General features: G+C 42.5%; 1 protein-coding gene and 1 long non-coding RNA gene across 6 annotated transcripts in view; one reads left to right on the top strand and one right to left on the bottom strand.

Moving 5' to 3' along the window:
- The window catches only part of LOC140205820 (uncharacterized), a 45,072-nt gene extending 28,359 nt beyond the window's left edge, over positions 1-16,713 (bottom strand). Inside the window, exon 1 of the long non-coding RNA XR_011887977.1 lies at positions 16,649-16,713. This is a non-coding gene — a long non-coding RNA (uncharacterized lncRNA). The remainder of the gene's footprint in view (positions 1-16,648) is intronic.
- Positions 16,714-16,962: 249 nt separating this feature from the next.
- hyi (hydroxypyruvate isomerase) overlaps positions 16,963-20,277 on the top strand; it is a 36,085-nt gene continuing 32,770 nt past the window's right edge. For 3 of the 5 annotated variants that reach the window (XM_072273545.1, XM_072273544.1, XM_072273543.1), the window contains exon 1: positions 16,963-17,134. The gene's annotated coding sequence lies outside the window, so the exon portion shown is untranslated. Of the gene's footprint in view, positions 17,135-17,454; positions 17,464-20,277 lie in introns of those variants that run through there. The other 2 variants (XM_072273539.1, XM_072273542.1) reach the window with 2 other exon arrangements.

The following is a 20,277-nucleotide window of genomic DNA, read 5'->3' as shown; positions in this document are numbered from 1 at the left end:
TGTATCCTTTGCTCTTTCAGTTTTTTGAGCATCTTATCTCTTGTAATATTAACTGCACTCACTTCTCTTCCTTCACACCCCTCAATATCTGGCAAACTTCTAGTGTCTTCCACAGTGAACTGCCATCTCCTTGTCACCTGTTATTATTTCTCTGCCCTAATTTTCTAGCTGTCCTATATCCACTCTCATCTTTCATATTTCATCTTTTTCCTCCAAATGATTCTTGTAGTTGCTCTCTGTAGGTTTTTAGAAGCTTCCCAAACCTCTATTTTCCCGCTAATTTTTGCTTTGTTGCATGTCCTCTCTTTTGCTTTTATCTTAGCTTTGACTTCCCTTGTCAGGCATGGTCTATAATAATTTGCCATTTGAGTATTTCTTCATTTTTGGAATACATCTATCCTGCACCTTCCTCATTTTTCCCAGAAACTCACACCATTGCTGCTCTGCTGTCATCCCTGTCAGCATCTCCTTCCAATTTACTTTCACCAACTCTTCTTTCATAACACTGTAATTTCCTTTACTCCACTGAAATACTGCTACATCAGACTTTACTTTCTCCCTATCAAATTTCAAGTTGAACTCAATCATACTGTGATCACTGCTCCTAAAGGTTCTTTTACCTTAAGCTTTCTAATCACTTCCAGTTCATTACATAACACTCAATTCAGTATAGCTGATCCTCTAGTAGGTTCAATGATAACTGCTCTAAAAAGCCATCTCATGGGCATTCAACAAACTCACTCTCTGAGATCCATTACCGAACTGATTTCCCCAATCGACCATCATGTTGAAACCTCCCATGACCATCATAACATTGCCCTTTTGACTCCCTTTTCTATTTCCCATTGTAATCGGTGGTCCACATCCCATTTACTGTTGGGAGGCCTTTATATAATTGCCATCAGGGTCCTTTTACCCTTGCAGTTTCTTAAACTCAACCCACATGGATTCAACATCTTCCATTCCTATGTCACATCTTTCTACTGATTTGATGCCATTCTTTACTAGCAGAGCCACACCACCCCCCTTCGCCTACCTTCCTACCCCTCCAATACAACGTTTGACTTTGGACATTCAGCTCCCAACTACAACCAGCCTGCAGCCACGATTCAGTGATGGCCACAACATCACACCTGACAATATGCAATAGTGCAACAGGAACATCCACCTTATCTCTTATACTCCATGCATAACAGTCTGAGTACTGTATTTGTTACCCTTTTTGATTCTGCATCCCTAATGCACTGGCACTTATCCTGCTGGCTGCAATTTTGTCCTATCATCTGCCTGCCCTTCCTGGCAGCCTGACTGCATGCTATCTTTGCTTTTTTACCATCCGTCCTATCCTGAGTTGCTTCACTCCGGTTCCCACCCCCCTGCCAAATTAGTTTAAACCCTCCCAAATTAGTTTAAATTAATATTTGAGTAATATTGAAAATATATTGTTTCATTAAGCATTTTTTGTTGTTTACATAATTCATTACTATTATGGGTTATATGTAAAAGTATGTGAATGGCATGTTTCATTATGCCACTATGTCATAAGTGCATGCCTCACTAAAGTAAAACTAAGTGCCAGGTGCAAATCTGCAGAGGGATAGCAGGGAACTGCAGGAAACACAAAGTTGTGGTGGTAGGGGATTTTAATTTTTCATATATTGACTGGGACTCCCATACTGTTAGGAGTCTAGATGGTTTAGAGTTTGTAAAATGTGTTCAGGAAAGTTTTCTAAATCAATATATAGAGGTACCAACTAGAGGGGATGCAATATTGGATCTCCTGTTAGGAAACCAGTTAGGACAGGTGATGGAAGTGTGTGTAGGGGAGCACTTTGGTTCCAGTGATCATAACACCATTAGTTTCAACTTGATCATGAACGAGGATAGATCTGGTCCTAGGGTTGAGGTTCTGAACTGGAAGAAGGCTAAATTTGAAGAAATGAGAAAGGATCTAAAAAGTGTGGATTGGGACAGGTTGTTCTCTGGCAAGGATGTGATCGGTAGGTGGGAAGCCTTCAAAGGAGAAATTTTGAGAGTGCAGAGCTTGTATGTTCCTGTCAGGATTAAAGGCAAAGTGAGTAGGAATAAGGAACCTTGGTTCTCAAGGGATATTGCAACTCTGATAAAGAAGAAGAGAGAGTTGTATGATGTGTATAGGAAACAGGGAGTAAATAAGGTGCTTGAGGAGTATAAAAAGTGCAAGAAAATACTTAAGAAAGAAATCAGGAGGGCTAAAAGAAGACATGAGGTTGCCTTGGCAGTCAAAGTGATTGATAATCCAAAGAGCTTTTACAGGTATATTAAGAGTAAAAGGATTGTAAGGGATAAAATGGGTCCTCTTGAAGATCAGAGTGGTCGGCTATGTGCGGAACCAAAAAAAAATGGGGGAGATCTTAAATGGGTTTTTTGCATCTGTATTTACTAAGGAAACTGGCATGAAGTCTATGGAATTAAGGGAAACAAGTAGTGAGATCATGGAAACTGTACTGATTGAAAAGGAGGAGGTGCTTGCTATCTTGAGGCAAATTAAAGTGGATAAATCCCCAGGACATGACAGGGTGTCCCCTTGGACCTTGAAGGAGACTAGCGTTGAAATTGCAGGGGCCCTGGCAGATATATTTAAAATATCGGTGTCTACGGGTGAGGTGCCGGAGGATTGGAGAGTGGCTCATGTTGTTCCGTTGGTTAAAAAAGGATCGAAAAGTAATCCAGGAAATTATAGGCTGGTAAATTTGACGTCGGTAGTGGGTAAGTTATTGGAGGGAGTACTAAGAGACAGAATCTACAAGCATTTGGATATACAGGGACTTATTAGGGAGAGTCAACATGGCTTTGTGCGTGGTAGGTCATGTTTGACCAATCTATTGGAGTTTTTCTAGAAGGTTACCAGGAAAGTGGATGAAGGGAAAGCAGTGAATGTTGTCTACATGGACTTCAGTAAGGCCTTTGACAAGGTCCCGCATGGGAGGTTAGTTAGGAAAATTCAGTCGCTAGGTGGTAAATTGGATTAGACATTGGCTCAATGGAAGAAGCCAAAGAGTGGTAGTAGAGAATTGCTTCTCAGAGTGGAGGCCTGTGACTAGTGGTGTGCCACAGGGATCAGTGCTGTGTCTATTGTTATTTGTCATCTATATCAATGATCTGGATGATAATGTGGTAAATTGGATCAGCAAATTTACAGATGATACAAAGACTGGAGGTGTAGTGGACAGTGAGGAAGGTTTTCAGAGCCTGCAGAGGGACTTCGACCAGCTGGAAAAATGGGCTGAAAAATGGCAGATGGAGTTTAATACAGACAAATGTGAGGTATTGCACTTTGGAAGGACAAACCAAGGTAGAACATACAGGGTAAATGGTAAGGCACTGAGGAGTGCAGTAGAACAGAGGGATCTGGGAATACAGATACAAAATTCCCTAATTTCCTGGCGTCACAGGCAGATAGGGTCGTAAAGAGAGCTTTTGGTACATTGGTCTTTATTAATCGAAGTATTGAGTATAAGAGCTGGAATGTTATGATGAGGTTGTATAAGGCATTGGTGAGGCCGAATCTGGAGTACTGTGTTCAGTTTTGGTCACCAAATTACAGGAAGGATATTAATGAGGTTGAAAGAGTGCAGAGAAGGTTTACAAGGATGATGCCGGGACTTGAGAAACTCAGTTACAGAGAAAGGTTGAATAGGTTAGGACTTTATTCCCTGGAGAGTAGAAGAATGAGGGGAGATTTGATAGCGGTATATAAAATTATGATGAGTATAGATAGAGTGAATGCAAGCAGGCTTTTTCCACTGAGGCAAGGGGAGAAAAAAACCAGAGGACGTGGGTTAAGGGTGAAGGGGGAAAAATTTAAAGGGAACATTAGCGGGGGCTTCTTCACACAGAGAGTGGTGGGAGTATGGAATGAGTTGCCAGACGAGGTGGTAAATGCGGGTTCTTTTTTAGCACTTAAGAATAAATTGGACAGATACATGGATGGGAGGTGTATAGAGGGATGTGGTCCATGTGCAGGTCAGTGGGACTAGGCAGAAAATAGTTCGGCACAGCCAAGAAGGGCCAAAAGGCCTATTTCGGTGCTGTAGTTTTTCTATGGTTTCTATGGTTTCTAAGTATTCCCATTTATCCAGGTCTCCCAAATGTTTCTTTTGATTAATTTCTGGAATTATAAAACATAACAGTGGTGATGAGGAAGTCTTAACATGAATCCCAGATGGCTACCTACCTATGGAAGCACAGTGAGATGTTCAAGTTTAAAAAAAGCACGGTATTTTTTTTCAGAATGGAAGAAAGGCATTTGAGTGTTTTAAAAAAGGTGGAATGTGGATGAAATTTACAATTTCATTAATAGTGAGTACCGAGCGATAAAAATAATAAATATTTTTTAAAAAGCAAAATTGCTGCTACATCAGAAAGTAGACACGTTCGATTGCACTAAAGATAACCGGTTGATGTATACTGAATGAACTGAATAGTATTTTAAAGCAAATGAAAAGCAAGTGCCAGTTTTGCTGAGTGCAATTGGTGGAAAAGCACACAGTTTGCTTAGAAGTTTAACTGCTCCAGCCAAGCCAGCCGAAAGTAGCTTTGCCAATATCATGAAAGTAATGTAGGAACATTTGAAACCGAAACCATTGTTGATTGCAGAATGCTTCAGATTTCATAAGCAAAATCAAAAGGAAGAGGAATCCATTTTAGCTTATGTGGCTGAATTGAAAAATCATCTAAGCATTGTCAGTTCAGTAAAGAGCATAATGATACATGGAGAGGTCAATTAGTTTGTGTTATCTCACAAGAAAACATTCAAAAATGGCATTACTCACATTTAAGAAAGCAGTTGAAATCACAGTGTCAATGGAAACAGCAGTCAGAATTGCAATTGAGTTGCAGTCAGGAATGAAAGTGAGCATGAACAAAATTGCAATGTTTAAACAGAAAGCGACTTGACCAGACAAATTGTGTTACTGTTGTGGCAGGAGCTCACATACACCAAGCCAATGTAGATTTAAAACAGAAACTTGCAAACAATGCAACATAATTCAAGGCATACAAAGAGCATGTCAGATAGACATTATAAATGGACTATACAAGGAAGAGAAAAAATAAATAAAAAGTCAAGTTTCAGTCTCAAAAAGAGCACTAATTTGCATGGTGTTGATGAAAAATCTGATAATGATGAGAGTGACACAGAACTGGGTACCCTTGAGACTGACAATAGACATGCAATATGGCTTATACTGGAAGTGAACAGCAAATTAATTAAAATAGAATTGGACACTGCCTTAGCGGTTTCAGTCATTCCACAAAATGAGTTTGAACAGCATTTCAAGGATACTAAACTGAAGCCTGCAGATATCCACCCAAGTACTTATACTGGAGAAAATATAACTCCTGTGAGAATGACATTTGTAACAGTGCAATACAAACAATAACCAAAAATCACATTGGCCTTGTATGTGGTAAAAACAGGAAGACCAGTATTGTAGGACTGTGATTGGCTGAGACAACAACAATTTGATTGGAGATTCATTCAGATTCATGTTGAGGAGAGGAGAAGATGGCGGCGCGACGCAGCTTGCAGCGGCCACTCTGGTGACGAATATCTGTTATCTGTCAAGTAGGGTGCCGTGCACAGTCCTGATTTGATGGAGACAGACGTGAGAGCACGGAGGAACATCTGGTGAAACTTCTGAAATGCTTGTTTCGCTGCCGCTGCTACTGTGTGATCCAGAATCTCCAGAGGGAAAGGCCTCGACTCCTCGGCTTTGCTTGTTGCTCGGCAGCCGGGGCGGAGTCGAAGCGCTCGGCAGAGGATGATGCTTGGTGCTCGGTGTCGAAGGGCTGGTCGGAGGCTCGAAGTTTTCAGACAGACTCAGAGTCAGCTGCAGTCGGGTGCTTCCAATGCATCGGCAAGTTTGCGGTGCTTCCGTCTGCGTGAGATTATGGGGCTATCGGGTCTTGAGACTTTTTTTTTTACCATGCCCATGGTCTGCTCTTATCAAATTACGGTATTGCTTTGCACTGTTGTAACTATATGTTATAATTATGTGGTTTTTTCAGTTTAGTCTTGGTTTGTCCTGTGTTTCTGTGATATCTTTCTGGAGGAACATTGTATCATTTTTAATGCATGCATTTCTAAATGACAATAAACGAGGACTGAGTATCCTCATAATCTAATCTAATCTAATCTAATCCTCTATTTGTATACCACACCCCAGCAAAAGAGGTAACTGAAAGTGAGTTAAGAAAGATACTCAATGATGTCACTGCAGTGCTCAAGTACAGCAATGGAAAATTCAAACATATCAAGGGTAAAATAGTGTTAAATGAAAATGCTAATCCAACTTTTACTAAGCCTGTCAGGATCCTTAGACCATCTGTGATAAAGTAACTAGAGAACTGGGTCATATGGAGGTTAAAGGAATTCTTTCCAACATTGAGTGGAGCCCCTAGGAAAATCCAAGTGGTCCCAATCCCCAAGAAGAATGGGTCTGTCATGATCTGTGGTGATTTTAAGGTTAGCATCAACCCAGTACTGAAAGTAGATCAATACCTTCTGCCCAGAATAGAGGATATCTTTGCAAACCTTTCTGGAAGAAAACACTTCAGCAAAATGGACTTAGCTGAGACCTACCTACAGATGGAGATGCAAGAAGTCTCCAAAGTGATTCTCACCATAAACACTCACAAAAGGGTTTATCGCTTTAAAAAGGGCTTATTTTGGAGTAGCACCATTGATGCACAAAAATTACACAAGTGTGCTGGGAAAATTCAAGCAGTGATGGATGCCCCAAGGCCAAAGGACATGTCACAGTTTTGGTTCTTTTCAGTATTTGTCAATTTCTATAACATTTTCCTGCCAAACCTGGCTACCGTGCTCCGCCCCTTGAACTTATTACTACAGATCAGGAAGAAATGGCAATGGACAAAGCAGTGTGAGGGTAAAGGAAACAGGGATGTCAGACACTGTACTTCCATGTTATGATCCACTTTGTGCAGTGAAGCTCGCCTGTGATGTCTCACCTTATGGTATAGGTACAGTAATGTCACATGTTATGAGTGATGGGAGTGAACACCGATAACCTATGCATCACATTCCTTTACCACTACAGAAAATAATTAAACACAGATTGACAGAGAGGCCTTGAGTCTGGTTTAGGGTATGAACTGTTTCAACTTGTATTGGAGCAAGTTTACCCTCATTACAGATCGTCAAACACTAGTGTCAATTTTCAATCCAAAGAAGGGTGTTCCACTAATAGTAGCAGCACAAATGCAGAAATGGGCTCTGTTTCTTGGAGGGCACAGTTACAAGATTGAATTCAAGAGGACAACTAATAATAGACATGCTGATGGATTGTCCTGTTTACCCTTGGAAAAGGAAATACCTGAAAAATTTACGAAAGAGGGCACTCCTCTTGGCGTATTCTCCTTAATGCAAGTCAAAGTCCCCCTATTACAGCAGAGATGATCCAAAGGGAAACCAGAAAAGACCCTACACTGTCTCATGTCTACATTGCAATCCAAAATGGCTGGAAAGTGCAACATAAGTTCCATTTCACCCATTTTTAACAGCACCAGGATGAACTTGTCCTTAATAGGAGTTGCCTTATGTAGGGATTGAGAGTTGTTGTACCATCCAAACTGAAGGCTAAAATGTTGGAGGAGCTACATGCCGGTCATTGAGGAGTGGTAAAAATGAAAGCATTGGCTTGAAGCTTTGTCTGGTGGCCTGAGATTGATCAGCAGATCAAGCAGCTTGCCGTGCACTCTTTAGGATACCAACACATCCAGAAGATGCCAAGAACAGCACTTTTCCATCCCTGGCAGAGGGTTCATGTGGATTTTGCTGGACCATTCATGGGCACAAATTTCTTAGTAGTACTGGATGCACCCACAAAGTGGCCATAAGTGTTCCCAATAGCCTCCACTACATCCTCACACACTGTTGATGTGTTGAGAAGCCTCTTCTCAAGGATGGTGTTCCAGAACACTTAGTCAGTGACAATGGACCACATTTTGTTGTGGAATAGCTCAGTCACTCCTGAAAATGAATGGAATAAGACATATTACATTGGCACCATACCACCAGCTACAAATGGCTTGGCAGAAAAGTTTGTCCAGAATCTAGACAACCCTCTGCGAGTAATGTTAGCAGAACACTCTACACTGTCACGAATCTGAGGTTTGCCAATTTCCTCCTTGCATGTCGTAATGCAGCACACTCCATAATCAAAAACTCACCAGCTATGCTGTTCTTGGGTCATCCCATTTGCTCATACTTGCGTCTCCTCAAACTCAAGGAGTATGCAGGACAAACAACTGAGACAAACTGAGTGCTCCTCAAGCAAAGAGATTTGATGTTTCACTCCTCGAGTAACAGTCCTGATGAGGGACTACAGAAGTGATCAAAAGTGAATACCTGGAAAGATTCTGCCTGATGTTATCTGGAGATGACACACTGATCAGTTGAGGAGAACAGAATCAATTGTTAGAGAAAGGTGTGTAGACCTGTCAGAACTACTCCTTAAAGTCCCAGAGGCAACTCCTACAACCACCATGGTGGAGGCCCAGAGCCCAAGATTGTTTCACAGACACATATGTATGTGTTGAGATGCATTCTATATTGATTGGAGTTTATAACTAAGCAGAGAGGAGTGCTGTGTATGTAACCCTCTCACCAGGCTCATGTACAAACTAGGCTCATTAGTTAACTCTGCTAACAGCCACGTGACTCAGCGGTGAAAAGGCCACCATTCATAAACAATATATATCTAGGGTCAGTCCGATATGGGGTTCATCCAAACAGGAACGTCGTGATGTTCCAATTAAGGAAACCTTGATTTGATCCTGAATGGCTGACTCACCTTCCTAAGACGGACAACATGACCTTACCTTAGCCAAAGCCAAAACACACTTTGCAGCATGGCACGCTGCTTTTACAGGAAACTGCTAAATGTAAACTACCTCGCAGCATAGTAGTAGAAATCTTTAACCAGGGCATTAAATGTATTTAATATTTCAGTAATATTTGAGTAATATTATAAATATATTGTTTAATTAAGCATTCTTTGCTGTTTGCATAATTCATTATGGGTTATATGTAAAAGTATGTAAATGGAATAGGTTATTACGCCACCATGTCATAAGTGTGTGCCTCACTCAAGTAAAAACTAAGCATACACAACTATCATGTTTTTCTTTCAATTAATTTCTGGAGTTATAAAACATAACAAGAGGATCATTTAATTACACAGATGCAATTTGGCTTTCATCTGGTTGACAGCATGAACTGGTATTGACTAAAGCAATCATGTTCAGTGTATCTCTCACCCATGCAGGCCAATTCCCCCTTTCTTAACAGGAGACATCATTTCTGCTTCCTAAGAACATGTGTTTTTCTAGCTCTGGTTGTTAACAGACATTAGCACAGTAAGCTATGCCAGTTATTTCCTTTAGAAGTCATAATTTATTTTAATGCCAATATATGGAAATGTATAATTTTCTCTAAGAAGAAACGCCATTTGGCAACCATTAATTCTCTCCATGTATCAGCAGCATGCTATTGTAGTTTTCTGTCTTTGGATGTCATTTCCTAACACAATGGGAACTTGGACCTCCTACTGGTTGATGTGGTTAGCAGAATAAATTGATACCATCTATATATAAAACTGATTTGTAATAAGCTTTCTCAGCATTTTATTTCCTTTAACCTGTTCACTACTTTTTAATGTGGTCCTTTCATTTTCCATTCAGTTAATTTGAGTGTTATGATCAGTAGATGGAGAATAGATGGAGAAGTGAGTCAGTTTACGAAAATCAAGAAAGGCATCAGACAAGGGTGTGTTTTCTCCCCTGATTTATTTAATGTGTACAGTGAAACAGCATTACAAAAAAATAAGAGACGTCTTGGGAATCAAAGTTGGTGGTGAAAACATCAATTTCAGATATGCAGATGACACTGTGTTAGTTGCAAGTACGAAGGAAGAACTACAAAACTTAATTGATATAATTGTTGAAGGAAGTGCAAGGATGGGTCTATCTATCAATTGCAAAAAGACAGGATGTATGGTGATATCCAAAAAGAAGGAGAATCCTATCTGCAGGTTGAGAATAAATGGGGAAGACATAAAACAAGTACAGAACTTTTGCTACTTAGGAATCTGGGTGACATCAGATGGCAGGTGCGACATGGACATCAAAAGAATAGGGATGGCAAAAGAAACCTTAACAAGAATGAAGAGTACACTGACCAATACTAAACTAGGCATGACAACCCACCTCAGAGTACTGAAATGTTACGTCTATCCAGTTATGTTATATGGCTCAGAATGTTGGACAATATCTAGTAACATGAGGAAACGAATTGAAGCAGCAGAGATGTGGTTTCTGAAGAGGATGCAAAGAATATCATGGACGAAATGAATATCTAACAAGGATGTCATGAACAGAGCAAACACAAAAAGAGAAATAATGTATGAGATCATGAAAAGGCAATGTAACTTCATTGGACATGTGATTAGGAAAGAGGAGTAGGAATGCACGGTAATTATGGGAAAGATTGAAGGGAAGAAAGCAAGAGGAAGACAAAGACAAATGATGATGGAGACAGCTGCTAGTGAACTGGAAATGAATACCAATGAATTGATCCACTTGACCCGAAACAAGAGTGTGTAGGCCATGGCAGTCAAAGCTCAAACTGGGCACGGCACCTGATGATGATCAGTAGAATGTCATTTGCATTTAGTAGATCTTCATCATGACTGGAACCACAGCTGCCTCTTGGAAATGCTGAACAGGGCTCCTTTGAGTTCCTGTGTCCTTAGGGCAGTGAGACGCTTCTTGTTACCGTTCATCCCTCTCAGTCTCAGCTTTCTAGCTGTACTTTGGTTTTAATGCTGGTACGGGTACTTTCTGAGAACTTTCTTTGACCAGCCATTGTTCTGTGGTGGGGGTTTCCTTTAGTGCAGCCAGCTTTCTGTACAGATTCTCTACTAATGTAGATTTTTAAATGTGATTTCCCAATCCTTCTGAAAATATACACATTGCTGGAATCTAGCAGCACCTATGGGGAGAAATGGACAGCCAAAGTCCAGCTGAAAGTCTTTCCTTTGCTGTCTCATCTGATGAGTTCCTCCTGTTCTTTTTATGTTGGATCAGATTCCAGCATTTCCATTCTGAATATAGTTGTGTTTAAAATTTTCCTTCCTTTGCTAAAGTTTGAGTCAAATTATATCAATAAAACAATACATGCAAACAGAAATTACAGCCCATTTGTGTTGATGGTGTATTTGTACTTCCAGGTTTAAATGCAGAATCTATTTAGGTTATGACATGCAAATAGTTTTACTATTTTAAGGAAAAATTCCCCTCTATGTTAAAGCCACTGCTAATGGAGGGGTCTGTTCAAGACTTCAAATGTGCCAGGTTTTGGAAGAGTTGAAATTTAGTACCACTGATTTTCCATCATGTTTTCTCTGCCCCTATCCCAATCATTCAGTCCTCATTCAACCCTCTGCTGGCAACTTAACTCTTTAACTTTTCCCTAGTTGTGACGAAAATTTACTGACTTGACACATCATATTTGTCCATCTCTCCAAAAACGTTGCCTAGTATGCTGAATTTTACCAGCATTTTCCATTGTGTTTAATACCTGTTGATACATTTCTTAATTGTAAATCATATGTTTACATACCCCATATCTATCTTTAGGGCACTTGTTCTAAAGACTGTTAGATTTTTAGATTTTAAAGGGAATACATGGTTAGACCAGAAAAGCAGAGCTGGAGTAAGATGTTTTTGATCTTATTGAATGGCAGAAAAGGTACAAGAGATGGAATGGCCTACTTCTGCCTCCATTTCCCAAGTCCCTGTTTTATCTGCTACTATTGCCACAAAACAGGTTAAGATGTAAATCCAGAAAAGGCTTGCAAGAATGTTGCCTGGATTGGAAGGACTGAGTTATTAGGAGAGAGTGGTTGGGTTGGGTCAGTTTTTACTGGAGTAAAAGGAAGCTGAAAAGTGTCATTATGGAGGGACATAAAATGTAAACAGGCTGTTTCCCAAGACAGGCCTGTCGAAAACTCGAGTATGGAGGTTTAATGAGAGATGGTAGAGGTTGATAGGGGATCTAAGGGTTAAACTTTTCACATAAGGAACGGGCCAAGCTTAGGAAGGAGGAGCTTAGGAGAGTTGATGGCACCAAATGGCGACTCCTTTGCTTACATCTTCGGAAACAGCTCTATTTCCATCTTTAATATCTCTATTTTTCCCTTTCAGGGTTCCTTTGAAGACCCTGAACTGGAGTTACACGCTGACTTGGTTCTTAGCAGGAATGGGACCCGCTCTTGTGGTTTCACAACTGGTTGTTGTTTGGCACACAAAGGGCTGGGCCAAAGAGCTACACTTTCCTTGGAGGTCCAAGATCTCATGGCCCTGGAGGTGGGGGGTGGGGGGGGATCAGAAGTCAGTGCCTCTGCAGATCAATGTGTCGTTGGAGATGGAAAATCTTCGGCTGTGTGCCCAGAGACCTGAGATCTTTGGGCACAGAACTCGGAAAAATTGATACAATGGACTTTTAACATCATAAACCAGCGAGTTGTTTGTTATGTCTCTCCTCTCACTGTGAAACGGAGACACCTCTTTCTCCCTTATTAGGGAGAGAGAGAGTCTGTGGTATGTCAAATGCCGGGTGAACAATGTAATCTTTGGAGTAACGCAGGTCTACGTCTTTCCTGTTGCTTTGCTCACACTTGAGTGCTTGATGGCGGGTGCTGATGCTTTTTTTGCCGGTGGGGAGGGGGAACTGTCGCTTGCTACCGTTTATGCGGGGGAGAAAGGGGACACTGGGGTTCAACATTTAACTGTCGTCCATTCTTTGGGGGCACTCCTCTGTTTTCGTGGATGGTTGCAAAGAAAAAGTATTCCAAGACATTAAATGTACCTTTGAAGATGGAGTGGATGTGCTATAGTGGGGGAGTCTAGGACCAGACAGCACAGCCTCAGAATAGAGTGACATCTATTTAGAACAGAGATGAGGAAGAATTTCTTTAGCCAGAGGGTAGTGAATCTGTGGAATTCATTGCCACAGAGGGCTGTGGAGGCCAGGTCATTGGGTATACTTAAGGCAGAGGTCAATAGGCTCTTAAATCGTCAGGACATCAAAGGTTACAGGGAGAAGGCAAGACAATGGGGCTGCGAGCGATAATAAATCAGTCATGATGGAATACTGGAGCAGGCTCGATGGGCTGAATGGATTAGTGCTGCTCCTGTGTCTCATGGTTTTATGGAGCTGGCAAAGGAGGTGGTGGAGACAGGAACAGTAAAAAATCCAAGGGATATTCCAATTGCTACTTAAGTTAGCAGTGCATAGAGTATTTAATGTAGGGTGGACAGTATAGATGCTCTAGATTGAAGGGTCTATGCTAGGTAATTCTAGAACCCTGATGATTTCAAGCTTATGCTCTAATTTCCATAAGACCATAGACTATAAGACATAGGAGCAGAATTAGGCCATTTGGCCCATCGAGTCTTCTCCACCATTCACTCATGGCTGATCCTTTGTTCCCTTCCTCAATCCCATTCCCCAGCCTTCTCCCCATAACCTTTGATGCTGTGTCCAATCAAGAACCTATCAATCTCTGCCTTAAATACATCCAATGACCAGGCCTCCACAGCTGCAAATTCCACAAATTCACCAGCTCTGGCTAAAGAAATTTCTCCACATCGCTGTTATAAATGGACACCTCTCTATCCAGAGGCTGTGCCCCCTTGTCCTAGAATCCTCCACCATGGGAAACATCCTTTCCACATCTACTCTGTCTAGGCCTTTCAGCATTCGAAAGATTTCAATGAGATCCCCCTCATCCTTTTAAATTCCAATGAGTACAGACCCAGAGCCATCAAACATTCCTCATATGATAGACCTTTCAATCCTGGAATCATCCTTGTGAACCGACTCTGGACCCTTTCCAATGTCAGCACATCTTTTCATAGATGAGAAGCCCAAAACTGTTCACAATACTCAAGCTGAGGCCTCACTAGTGCCTTATAAAGCCTCAGCATCACATCCCTGCTCTTGTATTCTAAGACCTCTTGAAATGAATGCTAACACTGCAAACAGTCAAACATGCTGTACTTACGCTCGCAGGGGTGAAGCGGACAGCTAAAAGAGACGAGAGGCTGCCAAACGCTCATGCACCGTGTCAACCACACAGTCCAACGCGTCCATGGTGAGAGCGGCCGGCGCGTCTGGGAGGGGGTGCGTCAGCAGTGTTGCATTAGACAATGCCTGCTCGGTGTCCGAGAATGCCTTGGACCTTTCCTTCGTCCAGTCCAGGAAATGCTTGGCCGATTTGCCCTTACGGGCCTCGTAGTGGGGGCACACGAGCTGAGCCACTTTGGGGACAAAATGGTGATAAAAGTTCACCATGCCCAAAAACTCCTGCAGGGCCTTAACAGTGACTGGTTACAAGGGGAGCACTTAACGGCTTCAACTTTAGGCGGCAGGGGAACCGTTCCTGCTGCATTGATGTGGTGTCCGAGGAAATCGACCAAATTGGCACTTTGCCGGGTTGACAATAAGACTGTGCTGTCTAAGGCATTGGAAAAGGGTTCAAGTGTAAGAGATGCTCATCCCTAGAAGAGCTGGCTACCAAAATGTCATTTAGGTAAACAAACAGGAATGGCAAATCCCTGAAAACACAGTCTATAAGGCACTGAAAATCTGGGTTGCGTTCTTCAGCCCGAATGGCATTCGAAAGAACTCAAACAAACCGAACGGTGTAATAACAGCAGGTTTAGGAATCTCACTTGGATGGACAGGGACCTGGTGATAACTGCAAACGAGGTCCACCTTCGAGAAAATAATTTTCCCTGCCAGGCGGGCAGAGAAATCCTGGACGCACAGGATCAAGTATTGGTCAGGGGTCGTGGCATCGTTGAGGCTGGGGTAAGCACCACATGGATGCCTCCCGCCCCCAGGTTTTGCATGGTGTGGAGAGGGGAAGCCCATGGACTGCTGGACTGCCTGACAATGCCCAGGTACTCCATGGCATCAGACTGAGCCCTGGCAATGGCTAGCTTCTCCAGGACAAGGCGCATGGTGCGGGCCTGAACGGGCAGGCCAGTGGCAAGGATGTGGCGCTCCACCCCATGTTTAGCGGTGGATAGGAGAAGGTGGGCTTAGTCAGGTCCGGGAACTCAGCGTGGAGGCGGAGGAAGCTGCCGGAGGCATAAAGGGTGCTGGACTACTTTGAAGTGCCGGTGGCACTGACTGTGCCAGAGAGGGAGTAGAAAGTCTCTGCGTTGACGAAGCACCAGTTCTGGACATCACTGAGAAGGCTATTGGCATAGAGGAAGTCTGCCCCCGGCAGGGGTGACACACCGCCGCCAACACAAAATTCGAGTGGAACTTCTGCCACCTCACACTTACCAAAAGTCCGGATGGCGCCTCCATTCGCAGCCTCGAGAGATGTCCAAATTCCCCAGTTCGTATGTTCAACTTAGATGTGGGCAGGACGCTCACCTGAGCACCCGTGTCACAGGAAAAATGCCACCTGGAAACAGAGTCTGTAACGAACAAACTGCCTGACCTGCCAACGCGCATTGCAGCTAACGGACGCCGGCCGTTCTGTTTCCCGACTCCTTGAACCTGCAAGGTGGGCGGCACTTCTTAGCTCTCGGCCCGAAACACGCGTGGTAGAAACACAGGGTAGGTAGAGGACTGTCATTGAGCTGCGGCGATCGTCTCATGTTCAAGTGGCGGCAAGGCAGCGAAGTCATCCAGCGGCATGGTCACACAGGCCCTCTTGGTTACGGAAAAAACCTCTTGCTAGAGCCTGGAGGTCTTTGAGGGGAGAGCCAGCCAGAGCGACTGCACCTTGCCTGGTAGTTGTTGCAGGAAAAGTTCTCTGAAGATGAAACATGGCTGATGTCTGCCAAGGAGGAACAACATGTGGCCATTAACTCCAACGGATTGGAGTCACCTTAGCCGGCAGTGAGAGGTGCTGATGGGTGCATTCAGACTCGGAAAGTTAGAAAGTCTCTAGAAGGAGTTGCTTAAGAGTCTCTTACCCGCCAACTTCCAGGGGGTGCTGTAGGATGCTCATCACCCTAGTCGTCGTAGAGCTGTCTAATGCTGCGATGACGTAGTAATATTTCATGTCGTCCTGCGAGATTCCCCACACTGCGAACTGGGCCTCTGCCTGAGCAAACCAAACAGTGGCATGTTCCTGCCAGAATTCAGGGAGCTTGAGAGCAACAGCATCTGCAGTCATGATTGTGAAACGAGCAAAATCACTCCGGAATCATCCAGAGAACCGTCGGGTTCACCAACGTAGGAGTGTCGACAAAAATCGACACGAGTGTAAATACTTCCAACGTACACTTTATTGAGCCCGCCAACAAATGGCGATATCGTATATATATCGAAAAACCTTGCCCCCAAAACGTAATAACGTACAACAAAATGCAACACGTAACATACACGGTGAATTTAACCCTCAACAGTCTGGGTGAATTCTGTCTACAAAGGGCATTTTTCACAGAATGAATGGCAGCTCTACAGATTTCTACTTAAAATTCAAGATTCAAATTTTATTTACCACATGGACATCAAAACATACAGAGAAATGCCCCTTTTTAACAACCAACATACCTGAGGGTGTGCTGTGGGCAACCTGCAAGTCTGGCAAACATAACATGCCCACAGCGCTCTGCAAAAGAACACAGAACACAATGAGCGTCAAAACGACAGCAAAACAAGCCCCATTTCTCTCTCTCTCTCTCTCTCTCTGAGACACACACCCGGCTGGCACTTGCAGACACTGGGCCTGCGACTTCCCCAGCACAGGCACCCCGAGATTCTCAGACTCAGACTCCAAAAAAAGGGTCTCTAATTCCAGACTTCCAAATCCACCTTACTCCATAAAGTAAATGGTAGAAACATGAACGTGAGCTGAAAGCATTAAGAAGTTAAATCATGGTTACAGAGTGCAAATTATAACCAAGTTGTTTTACAGTATTTGTGACCTGAAATCCTTACCGTCAAAGCGATTGAAAGGGAAACAGAATCGGAGCGGGCCACTGAGCGGTGCTGTGGAGCGCACAATAGTGCCGAGTGATTGTGAGCTGTTAGTGGAAGGTAAATGGGTAACACAGTCGGTGGAATGAGTATTAGTACGCTTTCAGAACAGTATTTTATGGATAAAATTTTCCCTCTAATGTTTTGTTTTTGTTTTATAGGAGCTATATTTTAAGATGATATGCGTGGTTTAAGTGTGTGTTCTGCATATTAATGAACGGAATGAAGTACGAGTAGGCCTCCGTTTTCTTCAGCCCTGTTTGCTTGTTATCCTGCTGGCAAGACGCTGTGATAGGGAGGATCATTAAATTTAGTGCTGGCATTCCGGGGCCTACTCTTGAATGCAGATAAGGACAGAAAAGAATTTAAGGATCTGTAGTTATTTGCAGGTAGATTGTTAATTGTTTTGGAATTTACTAAGTGACAGTAGTTTTGGTTGAAAATATCTAAAGAATCTCACATTTATAGGCACAGTCACTCCCCTAATGAGTAAAAAGGACAGATTTTTGCAGAAAATCAAATCTAATCATGTAATTATTTTTATCTTTTTGAGTTTGACAGAATTGACAAAATCAGAAGTAAGGTTTTGTACTTTTGGAAATGGACGTGCATGGGACAAGAAAGGTGGACATGGGTAGGGGAAGTTTCAAAGGCTTCATAAAGGAAGGTGATTTTTGAAAGGCTTTTGGAGGCAGAGAATGGTGAATGGAGTAGCAGAGAAAGAATTCCAGAGAACAGGGTGCAGTGGTATGAGAGAGTTGGGTGAATCAGCAATTAACCACCGTCAGATGAATGGAACTTGCTGGCTGTGATGTTTAACCGATTGAAATTGCTCACAGACGGCAGAGTAAGGCTGCAAACAATCTGCAAGTTTTCCATGCTGAAGTATGTGGACAAATGATTGAGCTACAAAGAGGCAGTCTAGATTCTCCAGGGGCAAAAAAAACCCTGTCTAGATGATGGACCAGACATGCAGTGAAAATACAGAGATTGTTTGTCACTGGATTTAAGTGACCAGTCAAACAGATTAATGAAGCCAGAGCTATTTAGCTGTTGGGTAGGGAAAAGATGGTGACCAATGTTCAGAGGCAAAATTTGTCAATTTTGGTTGTCTCTTTCTTAAGCTTCCACACCCACCTTGTCTGCCATAACATATGTGGTTCTGTGGAAGAGCTTATCTGACAATGTCCACATGAAGCATTTTATGATATTAGGAGTATAAGATGCATAATTTTGAGGCTGGAGACCAGAACTCACAGAGGAAACTTATGCTGGGGAGAATGTACAAACTCCCTACAGGCAGTGGCAGGAATTGAGCCTGGGTCATCTGTACTGTAAAGCTTTGTGCAAGCCACTGTGCTACTGTGCCACATACTTATGTGAGCAAGGAAAAACCGTTATGTAAGTGAGGAAGGAGAATCTAATGTAGGATATGCAGTAGCTACATTGAGATAGATTGAAATGATTATTCATAGGAATGATCCTGAGAATAAGAAGCTTAAAGCTTTTGATGTTTCTCAGCCTGTACAAGATGGAGTTCAGAAGGATGAGGGAGAGATCTCATTGAAAACTCCCAAATATTGAATGGCCTGGATAGAATGGGTGTGGAAAGGTTGTGTGCAGAGTCTAGGATTCAAGGGCACTGTGTCAGAGTAAAGGGACATCTCTTTAGAACTGACATAAGGAGGGATTTCTACAGCCAAGAGGGTGGTGAATCTGTGGAATTTGTTGCCATGAAGAGCTGTGGAGGCTAAGTTATTGGTTGTGCTTACAGCAGAGTGATAGCCTCTTGATTGGTAAGGAGTTAAGAGTTACGGGAAAAAGTTGGGAAGATGGAGTTTAGAAAAAAAAACTCAGTCATGATTGATTGGCAAAACAGATTTGATGGGCTGAATGGCCTAATTCTACTGCAATGTCTTAAGGAATGCTCTAGGAATCAGGAAACCAAGGAAAGCCCCCCAAATGAATTGGCCATACCTGTGATATGTCGGACTCTTTTCCAAAATAATAAATCTGGGAAAAATTTTTGGTGCAGCTGAGAAATTTCTGTACATTTATGATCTAGTGTTATGTATGTGTGAACAACCAACAACAATAATATGCATTTATATACCACCCTTGCTCATGTTGTAAATATCTCAGCATGCTTCACATGAATGTGAAGAAATCATTTTGTGTGTTCTCTAAGTGCACCAGGTTTTCCAGCGAACCTACAAGGTTTTCAGGCAGAAGTGAGTCTTAAGTGATGTCTACAGAAGTTGCACTTCAGAAATTGCACCCTTTTACAAGTATAGCAGTTGTAAAGTACCGCATGCAGGTTTAAACTGAGAGGAAATAAACCAAGCTACAAAGTTCCCAGACAAACAGGAATTAATCTGATGGATTGAATTTTTTGTTATGCCTTGTGGCCTTGAACTGGCATCGGGCTAATCAGAATAAGGTTATTGCATGGTATACAACTCTTATCCTCATGTAAATAACATACAGTACTATGTAAATCAATGCCTGGCCTAATATCTCTTAATGTGACTCGATATATTTTGTTTTTTTTTGCCCATTACCCTGCTGTGAAGTGGCTCAGAACATTTGACTACATTAAGTATGAAATGCAAATTTTCGTTACTTAAATTCATAGAGGGAAAAAGTGCGTGCTACTTATTATTCCAATTGGCTGGTCTCCCACAGGGAGGTAGGTAGAAATAGCAGCATTTTCTGTTCCACTGGGGGGCAATCCGTTGTGACTAACGGGAAGAAATCATTTTGTGTGTTCTCTAAGTGGCTGCTGCAGATTGTAAGATTGTCTCCCTTTATATCATGGCTTGTGGACCCCACATGATCGACTGAGTGGGTGGGAATCCTCGATGGGATGCCACCAGTCTTGCCTCTTGCGCTGACATCAGGATGCAGTGAAGTAAGGCAGCCATTCAGAGACATACAGCACACAACATGTCCTTGGCCCAACTCATGCCAACCAAGATGACCATAATTGGCCCATATCCCTCTAAAGCAGGGGTTCCCAACCTGATATCCACGAACCCCTCCATTAATTGTCAGGGCCCATGGCAAAAAAAAAGGTTGGGAACCCCTGATCTAAACCTTTCTTATCCATTTGCCTATCCAAGTGTCTTTTAATTGTTGTTTTTGTATCTGTCTTAACTACTCCCTCTGGCTAGTGTGTTCTGTTTACAGACAATCCTCTGCAT

Source organism: Mobula birostris, chromosome 12, assembly GCF_030028105.1.
Source record: "Mobula birostris isolate sMobBir1 chromosome 12, sMobBir1.hap1, whole genome shotgun sequence".
Taxonomy (NCBI): Eukaryota; Metazoa; Chordata; class Chondrichthyes; order Myliobatiformes; family Myliobatidae; genus Mobula; species Mobula birostris.
Note: the sequence above shows the minus strand (reverse complement) of the source record. Positions and strands in the feature narration are given on the sequence as shown.